We start from the raw sequence: 15,177 nt of genomic DNA, 5'->3' as shown, positions 1-15,177 counted from the left end.
CATTTATTCTGAGAATTTAGTATCTTCAAGAGCGCGCAGAAAGAACTTCATTCCTCGAACCATTTCTCAAAGGCAACACCTCTCATTCTCCTCGCAATTCGTACTTGGATGACATTCACCCCAGATAGTGCCTTGTACCATGAATTCCTTTCACAGAGAAAGAAATTGTATCTTCGCTATGCTTCTTCCAGCTTCCATAAGCGTCACGTTGATTTCATTGAGGTTGCGCTGGATAAAGTGTCGCCAGAACAGTGACAAAATTAGGCAAGAGAAAAAAGATTGACGCTGTTGCTTGTTTTCTCGGTGAATAACTATATGGCCTCTTCAAGAAAAAATTTTTAAAAAATGACCCCCCCCCCCCCCTTATTTAAAGAAGACTATCATTCCCTCCTCTAAGGTTCTATATTCTTCCACAAAATAATTTAGAATTTAGCGTTTAGGCGCTCGTGAGTGCTTAATTGTGCGGAACATTTGCAAGTCTAAATTGTTAAGCTACAGAGAAGCGACGATGAGGACGCTGAAACCGACGGAGAGAGCACGCGCATCGCCGAACCACCGTGGACCTGGAATGCTGACGCGGCATTCTAAGGCCTCATTCTCACAGCTGGTGCTTCTCTCCGTCGCGGCGGCACCGGCGGGGGACACCGCACGACGGATGGAGCGGCGCGATGTTCAAACAGAAAGGGCCGCCGGACGAAGTCAAACCTGTTCGGGCGGGGCTTCGCCGCTCCCACGTGACTCTACGTCAGAGCGCTTTTTTTTTTTCTCCTGCAAGAAAAAAAAAATACGAAGGGCGGCTGCCCTCCCTTCAGCGGTGGAAGTCGTGTACTCCGCGTCTGTACGGGAAAAAAAAAAAAAAAAAAAAAAAAAGAAGCGTGCTGTCTCACGTGCTCTAGCAGCAGTTTGGAGCTAGAAAGCGTTTTCATCTCAGCTTTGGTAACGGTACAAACACCACGCGTACTGCGCCAAAACAAATGAGTATAATTATAGCAAGCATGTATTAAACCGCAGAAAGTTATGCTCACTCCAATAAAATTATTCTTCGCAATCAGTACAATCACGGAAAACGTAATGAACTATTCTATCAATAAAAGAATTGTTCGCGACAACATGGCAAGATGGTTTTGATACAAGTATTAAAACAAGTTAGAATGGCGCCGACTGAAATATTTCACGCAAATCTGTCGGAAGTCGAGGTTAGCTATGACGTCCTGCATATTGCAAAATTAAATAAAATCGGCATTTTTTGTTAGCCTCTTGTGCTTTGGTGCTTCAGTAGCTGTACGAAACTCCACGCAACTCAAGAATGCTATCAATATAAGCATTGTTCACCAGCCATGAAACGTTCCTGTCGATACCACCATTCGTGATATCAAGGTAGCGCTTAATATTTCGCTATCACCTGCAAGTGCAAGCAATGCGCGGCTTCAAAAGCGGTGGCTTCCTCTTGAAACGCAGTTTCGTCACAGCCTTTTTTTTTTAAGGGTTCTCTGTCTTGCGGGGAGATTGCGACCTTTTCTTGCATTTCTTTTCCCCATTGATATGCTTTTTCTTTACTTGCTTTCTTAGACCTCCTCCCCTTGACGAAGTTTTCTTGCCGCGCCATTTACCCGCTGTTTGCATTTTTTTCTCTCTCTCTCTTTTCTTTGTTCAGTTTTGTCCTCTGCTCCTTTCCTCACCTCGCCCATTACCTCTTCCTTTCCCTTCTCCACCTGTGTGGCAGTCGTTTTGACTTCTTCTTTACTGCCTCGAACCTTGTTTGCCACTCCGTACTTGTTTTTGGTTCTGGCTGTGTCTATATAATGGCTCTTAGCTTAACTTGTGAGCCGCATGCTTTACATGATTTCAATTTGTCAAGAACCTGTTCTGCGTTTGTATTGACTTAGGTTGGTGAGAAAAACTACCAGATTAACTATTTGCAACCAGGTACCGTTTGCGTAGCTCCAAAATGAAAGGGAGTGAAATTCCAATTATGCTACTTGAAAATAGTGTTACCTCAGCATCTCAGATAAAAAAAAAATTACCCGTCTCTTATATTCCGCTTTTAGTGTCGCGACTTCTCGCAGCAGTTCAGAGTTGGAACGCCTTCTTATGTCAGCCTCAGTACAAACACCGCACGTACTACGGAACAACAAATAGGTACCGATATATATCAAGCCAGTGTCCAAGCTCAGCATAAATGCGCACATCTATATTATTATTATTCATGGCAGTCAGCGAAATCGAAGAAATCTAGTGGAACATATATGAGTCGCCAGAACTTGCAAAATTTATTTTGATACACCCATTCAAACATACAACTGAAATATCGTTAAGTTTTGCAGCTGCGACACCCGGTGCATTAAAAAAAGAAAAAAGAAACGGCAGCTGTTGTCTTCTTGTCAGCGCGCGCTTCGCGGGGCGCCATACAGGAGGGCAACCCCCGCTTTTTTTTTTTTCTCTGTGCTCGCGCACCGCCGTCTGCATGCGAGCCCGCGACATAAGAACAAATGGTAGCGTAACTCCCATAGAAGCCTGCGTGTCGACTCTGAGCGAGGCTTTAGTTTCCCAGTGCCCCCTGCGAACTGTGAGGCACAACAAACACGTGACGTTGCTTGTGACGTCACAGTGACGTACTTTTGGCGGGGAATTTGATTGTCTTTTTACTTATGAACGAAAAACAAGGCCAACAACTACAGAGGCAGAACGATGCTCGGATAAGGCAGAAAAATGGACACCGTAACTGTTCAGCCAACTTTACTTGACATGGATTTCTACTGTCAAGTTTTACGTTAACTGAAATGTTACGGCATCTTTAATCACCTTATCATAGCATCGTTCTGCCTCCGTCGTCGTTAGCCTAGTCTTTCGTCGCGCGTCATGTAAACGCATTCTGGGGCTTATTTCTTCGGGCACGTTTGTGAACAAGGGCCTTCAAGTGAATTCGGCAAGCACATGGATAGAACCACATGGCTTGAGGCATTTCACTAAGGGCATAAATGAGTGAAGCTGTGCTGCATAGAAAGCCAGGCTTTATTAATTCACGATTACTTACATAGACGCTTCACGACAATGAAATCTTTAAGTGTAGGAGAGCGACCACCGCTCATTCGTCACGGTCTTCATGAAATCCTCGTGATAAAATTTCCTGAGCGTAGGTCTCCAAACGAGACGCGGTGAGATTATAAAAGGGTGAAAGATCTTGCTAACAAACAAAGTACATATCAGCGTCAAAGAACAACAAAAACTAACGAACGGAATAACTAACGCTAGCGCTAGAACGCCAACCTGTAAGAGCTTAGGTAAGCAATTCAAATTGGGATTGCTAGTATTTAGAAGTTAATGCGTCTGAGAAGTGAAAATATCTAGATATAGCTTCGCTCCAATAAATCTCGCCCTGTTCATGATTCCCATATTTTACTCGCGCTTCATTTGGCACTAAAAGGAGTCAATGTGAGGTTACAAATTTACAACTTAAGCATTTAACACGCTAAGCATCCCATTGACAATAGGAACATCACTGTAATAACAGCTAAAGCACGTTCAGCGAACGTTGGTGCGGTAATACGACGCAGTAAGCAAAACACGCAGCAAAGGGAGCGGAACGGAAGGCTTAGATCAATGCGGCACGCGTCTTGGGGGCAATAAAATCTCACCTTCACCGTTCAATTAAAACATGCAGCGATACGCCGCTCATTCAGACGTGTATCCGTAAAACAAGCCACCACTTTTGCGACGTGCCTGGGAGGCCGAGCCGAGCCGCCGAGCTGTGACGCAGCATTGTCCCATCGTCCGGAAATGTGCACATGCAGCGGCAACCAGTTTCTCATCGAGCACAGACAGTCTTCGCCTTGCTGTAAAGCTCTACCACAACTAGCAGAATGAAATACTGACTGTTTGTTACAGATAACCCACTCTGTACGCAGCACGCAACGATGAACGTTGAACCGGGGCCGACGACGCAGCCATTCCGCGGATGAAAAACGCTTTGGTCCGAGCCATATCTGAGCTTTGGGCAACTACGCAGCGGATAATAAGTGGCCGAGAGAGGCCGTTAGAAACAAGTTAAAATATTATTAAAAATGTGACACGTTTTTTCTTACGCAAGAAACAAAAACTGTATTCATTCTTGAGCGCGAATATTACGTTTACTTTCTAGTTCTTTGGAGTTCTGGCAGATCTTATTTTCTGTAAGCTAGTAATTTGCCTCACAGTTCGCAGGAGCCCTCATCATCGAGTTGATGCCGCTGGCAGTAGGCAGCTGCACGCGTTTTCTTCCAAGCTGCGCGACCAGTTGTACATTGACCTTGCGCGCGATGGTCGCGCGGCCGCTCCGCCAGCGCTCGGTCGGTCGCGACACCCAAGCCGTGACGTAAAGTCACGTGAGAGAAGCGAGCGCACTCACTGGTCCGTCTTTCGTGGGGCGGAGTCCGCCGCTCGCCGGACCGGCGGCGCTGTGAGAATGAGGCCTAAATAGCCTCATTCTCACAGCCGGTTTTTCTCTCCTCCGTCGCCTCCGTCGCGCCGGCGCTCGCCCGAGAAGAGGAGTTAATGGTGCCAGTACTCCCCGAAATCGGGTGGCCGGCGCCGTGGGGTTTCGCTCCAAGGCGCCGCCGGTCCGGCGAGCGGCGGACTCCGCCCCACGAAAGACGGACCAGTGAGCGCGCTCGCTTCTCTCACGTGACTCTACGTCACGGCTTGCGTGTCGCGACCAAGCGAGCGCCGGCGGAGCGGCCGCGCGGCCATCGCGGGCTTGCATGCAGACGGCCGTGCGCGAGCACAGAGAGAGAAAAAAAAAGCGGGGGTTGCCCTCCTCTCTGGTGCCCCGCGAAGCGCGCGCTGACAAGAGACAACAAATGCTGTGCTTTTTTTTTTTTTTTTTTCATTTCTCAATGCACCGGGTGTCGCAGCTAATGACCTCCTGCAAAACCTTACGATGTTTCAGTTGTACATTTGAATGGGGTTATCAAAAGAAATCTTGCAAGTTCTGGCGACCCATTCCTTTATTGATGACAGAGTTATTATTACGTTCCTATAGACTTCTTCGATTTCGCTGACTGCCATGAATAATATTATAAATATTATAGCAGTGCGTATTTATGCTGAGCTTGGATACTGCCTTGATATATATTCGTACCCATTTGTTCCCAGACGGCCATAGACGTCCGACGGTCGACCGACGGACGTCCGTTTTCGGACCTTCGGACATCCGACGGAAGTCCGGTTATGTTCGATATACGTACAGCGGACGTCCGTCGGACTATCGTTCGTGGATCCGGATCGCGTCCCACGGACGTCCGACGGGCAGCCGGAGGCGGACATTCGGACGTTTCCCGGAACTTGCCTGCAGGGCCCACTATTGGTGTAAAAACTTACCAATAACATTCGTGTAAAGCTCAGCAAGCATGTGCCATGGAAATTTCAGTCACATACTAGTGCTCAATGCCTTTGTCGTGAGAGTAAAGCAGACAATAGAATATGCAACAGGTTCAAGTTTCCTGTTGTCTGCTTTACTTTCACACACAAAGCACTGAACAGCAGTGTGCAATTAAAACTTCCATCAGAGGCACATATGCTAGCTGAGCTTTACACAAATGCACCATTCCTGAAAACATGCGAAGTGCATAGGCATACCAGAATGCGAGGTTGTAAAAAAGCATTTTTTTTGGCTTTATTGCAAAAACTGCATGCATAAATAGTCTACACTAAAAAAATATCGATGTTAAGGAATGGCACGGTAAAATGCAGGCCAACTGGAGTATTAAGAATCTACTTGAATAATTTTTTTTAATTATCCTTGGCCGTGACAGCTCTTCCCTTGGGGAGGTGGTGGAGGAAAAGGTATTCATTGAAACCTAATATTTCGGAATTAGCGAGGAGATGATCGAGTTCTCTGTGGGCGGCCTCCGCAGGCCGGGATTCCAGGAGCAGTTACTATCCTGTGCATTTGCTCGATCAGCTGTTGCTGGCCTTTCAGGCTTAAGATGGAAAGAGCAGGTTGGGCTCCTCCTGCAATAGAAGGGAAAATGAAATTCAAGTTATCTGTGCTGAACTTTGATTACACATCTCCAAGGGCAACTGCCAGTTTCTCTCAATTGCTTTTTCCAGATGGCACTGTACGCATGCATCTCCATTCAGAACTGTCACATACTATATAGAAAGGTCATATAACTGCAGCAAAACCCATGCAGAATAACAAAAGATACAAATGTAGTTTGACCAGAACCTGGCATTCAGTATTTTAATGTTTTTATGTCGTCTCTTTGAACATGCCACTCTGACCAAACATAGCATGTTATGCTTGCTGCTATGCGCCCTCAGCAATGCCCAAGACATGGAGTGCACATGCAGAGAAACTAAGCATAAAGGATGCTGTATATGAACATAAAGCACAGCCAGAGCATTGCAGTATTACACAGGTACGCATTGGCGGCAGAAACCTGCATTTTGAGCGGTTTAACAGGTGGATTTCTAAAGTCATTGTTCCTGCTTTGAAAAGAAGTGATCAATAATAACATCATTTAAAATTGTTACCTTTTTGTTCTGTAAACTGCACATTTCGCTGGTTTCCATGTACCCTCTACCGAAGACATTCCCTGGGCGTGTCAGGGGTATATCGACATCAACATCTAGGCTACAAGCGTCTAGAAAGCGTCTCCTTAGAGCAGCTGCGACGAAGTAACTTATCTGATAACATGCAAGCTGCTGCAGCAGAATAAAGACAGACATTTGACATGTGGCTAAAGCCCAATGTGGAAGCATAGCCCTCTGCAGTGATTGCGCAGTGTTCATGCTTCTACAAGAGTTAAAAGTAAAAGTAAAGTTATTTGTTTACCCACATCGCAATATGTGACATTACAATAGCAAGGCTTATAGTTACACAAAACACAAAAAGCTGACAACCACGAGCTCCTGATGTATTACCGGCAGCATGCAGCATGGATGTTAGTTACTGAAATATGGTTGCATAATTCTGGCAACCAGCTGTGCATGTATGTCATGGATTTCTCAACTACGCACAACAAATTACAAAAAAAAATAATGGTCTTTATATATGCAGCCAGCTGTTCACAAGAAACACTAGCTTTTTTATGGGCAAGGTAGTGGGCGCCAAAGAAACTGCCCCTGTAAAGGCGCCTAATTTGCCCCTATGTAATATCGGGGACAAAAGTGCGTGGACTACACAAACTGCTATCAAAGCACATAACTTTCACATCGACCAGGAAACTCGGACCACACTTGTCAATGTGAAAGTTGAACGTTAGTTCTTTCATGTGTGCAAGAGAAATAAGGTCACAATTCGTTTACATCACGATTCTAGTCCAAAATCTCCAGACATACTGTCCAGAGACTTTCGCCCCCGCAGTATAAGCCACCACTTGGGTAAGAGATTAGTAAAAGAAGTGTATAAAAGACATTAGTGCTGCTGGACAGCCTAGCTATAAAAATGGTATTGACATTGGAGTACTGCCTTAAAGGGAAGCTGCACCGGTTTTAGAATTTGATGCGTTTCAGAGGGTCGAATCTCCAGGGTTTGTATGTTAAGTATACGAAATATTTTGGCTTTAGCTTTTGAAATAATGACGTAATCATCGATTAAAGTTGCTACCGCGTTCAGGCTTCTCCGCAGTGCACAGCGCTGGAGGGGGGGATGTCAGTAGCAGACGACAGGAGTACGACAGGCGGTAGTGACGTCAAGGACGGCGTCTACCTCTCTTCCGCTTCTATTGCCCGAGCAGGCCGTGCATCACCTGTCGCTTGTAGGCTACGCAGTGCAACCGTTTTCTTGTCTCGCGCTTGTTTTCTTCTTGCGAACGTTACCGCAAGCTTTTTCAGTGCATCTTGCACCATTCTTCACGAAAAGAACGACCATGCCGTGGTTCTGCGCAGCCTATGGTTGCACGAACACTGGCGGCCGAGAGGATGTGAGGATGTCGCGTTTCATAAATTCCCAAAGGAACGCAAGCTATCGGCGCAGTGGGTTGCCGCGATCAAAAGGAAGGATTTCAAGCTTACAAAATCGTCGGTGATCTGCTCAGATCATTTTCGCGACAGTGACTATCACCAAAGCTTGTCGTTGATGCGATCTTTTGGGATACCGATCAAATCTGCGCGATTGAAAATCGGTGCTGTGCCTTCTGTCTTCGCACACAAGAGCACCTCTCCGCCGCCAAGAGCTGCTTTCGCAAAAAGAAGAAAACTCGAAGTAAGAGGCCCAATACATCATATTGCTCTTCTGTTCTGTTTACGTTTTTGTTCTGTGGGGCAGAGGGGTGTCTGGGCAGATGAAGGCACAGGTGAAAGTAAAACGATTCAGCATTGGCGCACGCTGACGCGGCTGCAAAACTGTGAGAAGTAATGTCAGAGAGTAGAACGTTTTTTTTTTTTTCTTTTTTTTTTTAAAGAGGAGGGAGTGGGCAATTAGTGGAATGTGAGGAGTGCCATACCTTCTCCACGCGCTCATGCATAGCCAGGAACCTCAACGCCGCACCCAGTGCACGAAGTGCGCGCCGTGCTTCGTAACTTGAACCGGGAGAACGCGAACGACCGCGCTAGCCGCGCGCGTCGGACTGGGGCGCGTTATATATCTCTGTCAGTAGAACAAGGACACACGCTAGACTTGCAACTGAATTTTACTCCGAAGAGGATGCGTTTATGCATTTTTTTATCTTCCTTGGTTGCACCTGGATAAAGATAAAAAAAATGCGTATAAACTCGTTCTTTCAGGAGTAAAATTCAGTCGCAAGTCTAGTGTGTGTCTCGTCCCCCTGCTTTCTGTGTTCATCTTTCTTTTGAGCTACCCACTGTCAGACTCATTTCAACAACTATCCCAATTAAGAAAAGAAATCGGGGCAGCTTGATGTCTGTGGTCGAAGTCGCGATGTTAAGCGCAGCTAAATGAAGTGCGCTAAACTCGCGACATGGCAGCGCGTGACTGCCGATAGCTGTCCTAGCGTTTCGGTATTTTTACCGGAGCTCTAAATGGGATTACGCGCGCGCAGCAAGGCAAGGCAGCGGCCTGGCTTCTCGTCGATACCGCGCTCCCGCGTTAATTTGCTAAATCCCGCCAGAATAAAATGTATGCGTACTCGAGGTTGCGGGAGCTGAGAGCATGACTTTGGCTGCTCTTGCTGACATATAAATGACTAAATTCACGCAACAAAACTGGGGTGACGGCTCGTCTGGATGAGTTCATTTGTTTACAATCGGCACATCAAGCGCATTGATGTGACACTGCTTCGTTCGAGTCAGGCAGGAGATTTAGGGCACGAGTAACGCAGATATGTTCAATTGAGAGCGGATCACAGTCGCATACAGCAGTGCAGCGCAGCGATGCGTACCAGTGTGAATTTCCCATGCGGGAAATGGTTAGCGCTGTCTCCTCGCTCATCATGTCGCCGCTGCCGCCAGTGTCACCTTGTTCCGAAGCCGCCGCTGGTTCGAACAAGTATGGCTCAATATCATATTCCCCTGAGCAGCGTGATCGTTGCATGTTTAGTGGCATACATCCACAGAAAAGCATGTGCGTGCATGTACAATCGCTCGGACCGCCGCTACCACTCAATGGCACGCCGTCATTGACGTCACGGCGCGCTTGACCAATCAGAGGCAAGAGCGCCACTTTCAAAACGCTCCACGGCGTTGGTGCACGTTTTTCTGATTAAAAAGTAGTTTGCGGTCACTTATGGCTAAATTTAACGTCGTATTCGTGTTCAGGGGGTCGTAAACAATATATCTGTATTCCGAACTCTTTTTTTCTAAAAAGTGATGCAGCTGCCCTTTAAGGCGGGGCCTAGGGCATTACAAAAGCAAGAGTTAGTGTCCGCTGGTCCTCATTTGAACGAACAAAAAGAGGGGGGGTGGGGAAGAAATCTACCTCAACTACATGTTTTGAGTGACACCAAGCCGCAGTTAGCATTAAAGATATCACACAGTTTTGTGAAAGATTTGGGAGTGCTTTGCTGCTTTCTTACAGGATTGGACAAAAGAGCTCACCATCTTCAGAAAGGCATGTTATATAGAAATGAAAATAGTGAATTTACTGCATCTGGCCACAACAACTTGCACACGGAGAGGAAGATGAACTGAAAATTTTATACATGAATGTACGTATTTACAACAGGTGAAACAATGACCATGATCTATGCTGAAGAGGAATGAGATCCAAATCAAGCTCAGAACGAGTTCTACAGGCCGCGGGGCCGTTTCATTAACTTCGGGACTCCGCCCAGACTTCTCATCCCCAATGACAACGAACTCACACATGACTGGCTAACAAACATTTTGGCATGTCTTTCCACTTACATAAGGTTCTTCACCCTCTCCCTAATACAAGCAATGCAAAAAGGACAACAAATTCGTTTGACAACAAACGGAATTTAGAGAATGGACCTCGAAATGATTGGCTCACTAGGTCACATGCCAAACTCTCTCCCCTAGGAAAAAAAAAAAGAAAAAAAAAATTAGAACCCATTAAAACGGTGTTCCACGTGCGCAACCATTGCCCAAAGCTTGCATCCTTGGCGGCTCTTTTTACAGGGCAATTATTGCAATTATTGGCGTCCGAGTCAGCACCATTGCAGACCACATCAGAAGAGCCAACCCACATCCTCCCGCTCCGCATCATACCGTCACTGTTACACACTTGCCCTTTCTCAACGCCGCCATCTCCCACCATTGTTGACATCCAGGGTTGGAATCCTCAACGAGACCCCCCTCAGCGCGCCTGCACTGAATAATTGTCACTTTTGTGGGCTCCCCAACAAGGAAGAGGGCCTTACACCCTTCAAATTGAGTGTTTTTTCTTTGAACGATAAGCAGTTCTTCCAAAAGAGGTGCGCGTTTCAAAGTTGTGCTGCCTCCGGGTGATGGGTCCAGTCAGCGTACTAAGGACCCCTTAGTTGGTGTATACTGTTCGTAAAGCTCCTTAAATAAAAATGAGCCCCCTACATGACGCAGCAACGAGAACTGCCTGTCCCCGCGTCTTCGAGTGCGACAGCAAAGTCCTCAGAAGAAGGGACTTCTTTCCATCTCTGCCTACGTTTCCATTAAGCACTGTAGCTACTGTAGCTGCCTCTCTGTGCGCATCTCCCCGCCTCCTGCCCGAGGGCAAGTGGGAGACGGCCGCAGCTGGGCATTGACCAAGTGACCCAAAAAGAGTAGACTGTAATAATGATGCCTAGCATACCCACCGATCCCTTACAGAAATCATTAAAAGAATGAAAGCAACACATCAGATAACGCTACAATGTTTCTAAGTGCAAAGTCGACAACTACAAGTATTATATAAATATATTGTACATCTCTGCACATTAACTAGACAGAAACAGTGCAGAGTAAACTAATAACTCAGTGTCTGGCAACACTATTAAAAGGGGATAAAGGCCACGGGGGGCTACGATTATTAGTACCGTTTTGCCTTTAAACTACAATAACATACTTGTTGCAAGCTTAAAATCAGATTCACACCTGCCCCACCCACAGCAATGGAACACACATCTGACTCAAGTCTGCAGAGAAAGAGCAATCTAGACTATTACAGACGCACCCTTGGTTGTTTTTCTGGCATTTCTGATGGTGAAGAATCTGACTTGTCAGTAGCATGTATATGAATAACAATCCTATGGCAGTAAATGCACCAGATTATCTGGAGTGGCTTTTCTTTGCTGACCACATATGAGGTGAGCTATAATTTATCCAACTTGGCCTAGCTTTATTCTATGAATAACAAAGCTATAGCAGGTACACAGTCGCCCACTCTTAGGCTGAACATGCGAGTGCGTGGCATGCACTTTTCGAGATGCCACTGCATCCATCGCAGCCGCACACCGTAGCGAAGAGGCAGACAGCGTGAAGTACCAGCCTCTAGTCCCTCTACCGCCACTGGGGTTCCAAACTAGGGACCCCTTGTTTTTGTCAGGACAGGCCCCCCCAGGGTCAGCTAGTGCGTAACCTCCTGTATTTGTATCTGATGGAAATGTTTTCCACCACCACCCACAATACGCAGCTGCGCATCATAGCAGATGTGAAGCAACAGCTCCTGGTCCTTCTACGCATAAGCCACTTTGCCTTGATGCATGCCTGCGCACCATAGTAAAGAGGCAGACGACATGACGCAGCAGCTCATGGTACCTTTACACATGAGCCCCCCCCACTGTACTTCGATACGCACTATAGCAAATATACAGACTACGCCACACAGCAGCTCCTGGTCCCTCTATGCATAAGCCATTTTGCCTCAATACGCACCTGCGTACCTGAGCGAAGAGGCTGACGTGAAGCTGCAGCTCCTGTGCCCTCCATGCACAAGCCACTTAGCATCAATGCACGGTTGTGCACTGTAGTAAAGAGGCGAAGGACGTTAAGCAGCAGCTCCTTGTCCCTCTACACATCAGCCATTTTGCCTCGATGCGCATCTGCACACCGTAACAAACAGCCAGATGTGACAAAGAAGCTCCTGGTTTTTCTACACATAAACCACTTTGCCTCAATGCACGTCTGCACACCGGAGCAAAGAGGCAGATGACGTGAAGCTGGAGCGACTGGTCCCTCTACGCACAAGCCACTTATCCTTGATGCATGGCTGTGACGGATGCATTGCTATTTTGCAAACTGCATGCCACACCTTCCCATTCAAGCTAGGAGTGGACGACTGTGTAAACGTAAAATAATGGTTATTTACTTCAATGGACAATGACAAAAAGTAACATGGTGGACAATGTAAAAAGAATTTGCTGCATAAAGTTTGTTGAAACCAGTTCTACATCCTACATGTAAACAAGCTAAAACCTGTCGAAGGGATGTCCTGTGTGTTTAAAATCATCACGCTCAAACAACTTCAACACTGACAATCATGATTCAATATTAATAATATAGATAATGATACAATACTCACTTTTAGCCATACCAAAGAAATGAGAATGCAAAGGGATGTTGCTGTTTTTCCCCCGTGGATGACAGTTTTCCATGCTCAAAGTGCTGCTTCCTGTTGGCCTATGAAATCGGCTACAGCAAATGGCATCTGAAAAATTTTTGGAAGCCTTATGCTAGTCTTCAACGAGAAAAGCATTGCCATACAGAAGCAGAACACAAATATTTTTACAACACACTAAAAGCACCAACTGCGGTGCTGTTTTTAGGATGACTAGGTACAGGTTTTGCTGTAGCAAGCCAAATGTTAGCCTTCAATAAGGAAAGAATTCCCATACAGAAACAGAACACAAAAACTTTTACAACACATTAAAAGCATCAATTGCACAAATGTTTGTAAGATGACCAGGTACAGGTTTCTGCTATAGCCCACATCATGTGACCGGCGGTTATCAGAAGCCTTGTATGTGAGCATGATGCCCTAGATTCAATTTATGGCTATCACTGCATTAACAAGCATGGGTTTAAAGCTACTTTAATATGATAATCTAAGAACATGGTAAGAGCTTTCAGTGCAAGACATAAGCTCAGTATCATGCACTATAAGGTGCTGCATGGCTCTAGTGTAGCTGTGGCATTATCTCGCTGTCAATAATGCAGTGAAGTTCTTAGGAGCCTTTGAATATCTATAAGGACAAAGCAACAGCAATTTTGTTTTCATCTCACTTTTGCTCAGCTCGTTTTTTTTTTTTTTTTTTTTTTTTTTGAGCCCGCGGCTTGCATGGCCTCCCAGTATACCCGTTTTGCGTAAAAGAAGGCGTTGCAGGCACCAGAGCTCACAGCCCAACTGTATCGCGGCGGCGGTATGTCAAATTCGTGCCAGAACAGCGCAGAACAACGGGTCAAGAAAAAGGCAAGTGCTGACTTTTTTTTTTTTTTTTCTCTCATCTCCTTGTCCGGTTGTTCTGCGCGGTTCGGTCCCACAAGCATAACCAACATGCGCAAGGTGCCAAAATAGAAGCCTGGGCGAGTTGGTATGTATACATTCTAAAACAGCGCAAAAGAACAGGGACGAGAGAACGAAACGTGTTGTACGTTTTGAGAAAGCGCTCGTGTTGTAGTACGTTTCGTTCTCTCGTCCCTGTTCTTTTGCGCTGTTTTAGAATGCGCAAGGTGCTGTCCTGGTTTGTCAAAGCTGAAGGAGAGTATTAAACCTTTAGTTATTTAGTAGCTACAGCCGTTCCTTCTAGAAACTGTAGTTGCCGTAAAGCTCAAGAGAGAAAGATCAGCGGCTGTCCATTAAAAAATGAAATAAAAACGTTAAAACAGAAGCTTGGGCATGCTTGGGCAGCGCTCGTCTTGTTGTCTTCGTTCGTCCCTGTCGTGTTTTTCGCGCTGTTCTACACAATGAAATAAAAACCTCGCGACGTTTTCACAAGTGTAGGCATGTCGCACGATAGGCTCGAGTGCATAAGTTTTCTCGTATAGTTTTTACAACTCAGCACGTTGCGCATGGTTAACAAATTAACTCCTTTAAAGCTCGGGCAGGCACTCCTTTATCAGAGACAGAGAAGTTGCGCGGCTTACTGGCGCAGCGTCCAGTAATGCCGAGAAAGATCGCCCTCAGACTTGAGGCTGCACTTTAGTTAGTCGGCGCGGAGCCATCCTGTCAGTCTCGCCTAAAACACTCGACCGTTCGGCTGCTGTACAGAGCTGTTTCCTTACCCAAAAGCTCAGCACCATCGGTGCATCGAAAAGTTCCACTAAAGAAACAAAAGTTCGTTGAAATACTTACTTTGGAATCGGCGGGTGAACAAAGTGTGCCAGCCGCACCAAGCCACAGCAAAAACAATGCTAGCAGTGCATTACAGCCGTAGGTATTTGTAACTGCGCAGAAAATGCAGAACACGGAAACGTGAAGCCATCTTCCATGACTAACTTGTCAGGTGGATTGGATTGGCTCATTTCAGATTTTTTTGAAGATAGGTTCGGTTTCGTTCTTTTTGAGCTTGCTGCTTGCTGCGTCTATTCAGCCACTGATTAAAATTTCACCGAAGCATCACGATAGAAAAATGTTTAATGGTCATTTAACTTTTCATCAAAAATTTTTGATGGAAGAATTCAACGGTGAAACATGCGGAAAATAAAAAAAATCTGTTTAATGGAAACGCTTTCTATCGCATCGATTCGCTCTGGTATCATATAATGCAGACTTGACGGCATTACTGATTTATACGCAGTTCAGACGAGCTCGACGACTACAAACTATATCATAGCTGTGTAAAAGCAAATCCAGTGGCGGACGTACGGCGGCTGTCCGCTGGGCGA

General features: G+C 46.0%; 1 long non-coding RNA gene across 1 annotated transcript; it reads right to left on the bottom strand.

Moving 5' to 3' along the window:
• Positions 1-5,121: 5,121 nt before the first annotated feature.
• LOC146202803 (uncharacterized) lies at positions 5,122-14,805 on the bottom strand. Its single transcript, XR_014703755.1, has 3 exons — positions 14,645-14,805; positions 12,875-13,000; positions 5,122-5,988 (listed from the first exon to the last, which is right to left on the bottom strand). It is a non-coding gene; the product is annotated as an uncharacterized LOC146202803 (long non-coding RNA).
• Positions 14,806-15,177: the final 372 nt, after the last annotated feature.

The sequence above is a fragment of the Amblyomma maculatum genome, chromosome 1 (assembly GCF_055883805.1).
Source record: "Amblyomma maculatum isolate TAMU_Amacu chromosome 1, ASM5588380v1, whole genome shotgun sequence".
NCBI classification, from domain to species: domain Eukaryota; kingdom Metazoa; phylum Arthropoda; class Arachnida; order Ixodida; family Ixodidae; genus Amblyomma; species Amblyomma maculatum.
This window is presented reverse-complemented; position numbering and strand designations above follow the sequence as displayed.